A 2171-nucleotide genomic window follows, 5' to 3' on the forward strand; every position below is an offset into this window, starting at 1 on the left:
TAGAAGAAAAATCAGATTATGAAAATTTTATACAAGAATTTTCAAATATTAGAAATTTATCAGATTCAGATGAGGAATTAGAATATATGGATATAGAATTAGAATGTAAACATAATTGGATAAAAGAAACAGGTTCAGACAATATACCATGTTTTATATGTAAATGGTATCCTAGTAAAAAATTAAGAGTAAAATGTAAAATTTGTTTTTTAGAAGCTTGTAAAAAATGTTTAATACAGAAAGAATTAATAGAACCTGAAGAAGAAAAAAATGATATAATTCAAATAGAATTATCAGAAATAAAAATACTAAGAAAAAGGATAGAAAATTTAGAAGATATGCAAAGCAAACTCTGATGGAATAATCTTATTATAAGTAGGTGCACAAAGTGTAAATTTTTGTAATTGCATATAATCTTTACTAATTATTATACTACCATTATCTTTTAATAAAAAACTTAATCCTAAAATTAAATCTGTATTTAACGATAGTTCTCTTACCCAAACTGAATCTTTTGGTAAACTATATTCTGTACTTCTTCCACAATTAGTTTCAAAACTAATTTTTGCTGGTTTTAAAATATCTTGGTAATTATAAAAATTACCATCCATTTGTTGGGCTTCTATAGGTTCTTTTGACTTTATTATATATTTTTCTGGTATAATTCTTTTATTAATTATACAATGACTACATCCTGAGTCTATTAATCCTAAACAAACTATTTCATAATTTTCTATTCTAACATAACATTTTACTTTAATGCTTTTTAGTTTTTCTGAATTACAGAAAACTTGGACTAATTCTGATTGTTCATTAATAATTTCTGGAATTTTTCCTTTTTTATCAATTTCAAAAATTTCTAGAATGTCAATTAATAGAAAAGGAAGAAATAGAAAATTTAAATTTTTTAGAAGAATTTTATGAGGATTATGAAGATATATGTTTAGATTTTATAGAAATTGAAAAAATTTATGATCTGTTAGTAACAGAACAAGATATAGAAAATATGATTAGTAAACTTGAAAAATTAGAAATTTTAGGAGTAAATATAGGAAGGGGAAAAATAGAATTACAATCTCATATAGCTCAGAAAGCTTTAGAATTCCCAGATAAACTTGAAGATATTAAACAATTGCAAAAGTTCTTAGGACTTGTTAATTATGCTAGACCCTTTATTAAGAATTTAGGAAAAATTGCAGGACCTTTATATGGAAAAACTTCTCCAAAAGGCCAGAGATATTTTAATATAGAAGATGTTAAATTAGTTCAAAAAATAAAAGAAAAATTAAAGGATTTACCTAAGTTATCTATGCCATTAGAAACAGATTATTTAATTATTGAAACAGATGGTAGTATAACAGGATGGGGAGCAATACTTATTGCAAAACCCAATAAATACTCAGATAAAGATACTGAAAAAATAGTAAGATATAATAGTGGAAACTATAAAGAAAAAGGTAATATAAGCAGTATAGACTTAGAATTACTTGCAGTAAATTATGCCTTAGATTCTTTTGAATTATTTATTATTTCCAAAAAAGAAATTACTCTAAGAACAGATTGTGAAGCAATTGTAAGTTTTGTTAATAAAATGAAATTAGAAAATAAAAGAAGTAATAGAAGGAGATGGTTAAATTTTATAGATAGAATTACTAATACTGGAATAATAATTAATTTTGAACATATCAAAGGTAGTGATAATCAAATAGCAGATATTTTAAGTAGAATAATTAAAAATAAAGATTATGACTAACTATTTATTGCAGATGCAAAGACCAAGAGGTCCCAGACCAGGATTGCCAATTGTTGGCAGTTCAAGTTCTCAGACAAATATACTCCAGACTCATGATAAGTTAAGATTTGGTAATATAGAATTACTATGTTTTCCTAATAGCAATATTAGTTTTAAGACACTTTCTCATATTTCAGTAACAAAGGCAGAAAAATGCATTTTAGATAATTTATGGATTTCTTATAATAAAAATCCAAAAGACCAAAAATATTTTTTAGCATTTTTAAATGCTCTTTCAGAACATTTTAGTCAAGATCATAAACAATTTAAATGTTATGTTGTTTTAAATGGAAGAATTCCAGGAATATATCATACCTGGTTAGAAGTTTCAGATTGTATTAAGAATTTTCCAAATCCTCTTTATAAAGGATTTTATTCA

The sequence above is a fragment of the Olea europaea genome, unplaced genomic scaffold (assembly GCF_002742605.1).
Source record: "Olea europaea var. sylvestris unplaced genomic scaffold, O_europaea_v1 scaffold537, whole genome shotgun sequence".
Classification (NCBI taxonomy): Eukaryota; Viridiplantae; Streptophyta; class Magnoliopsida; order Lamiales; family Oleaceae; genus Olea; species Olea europaea.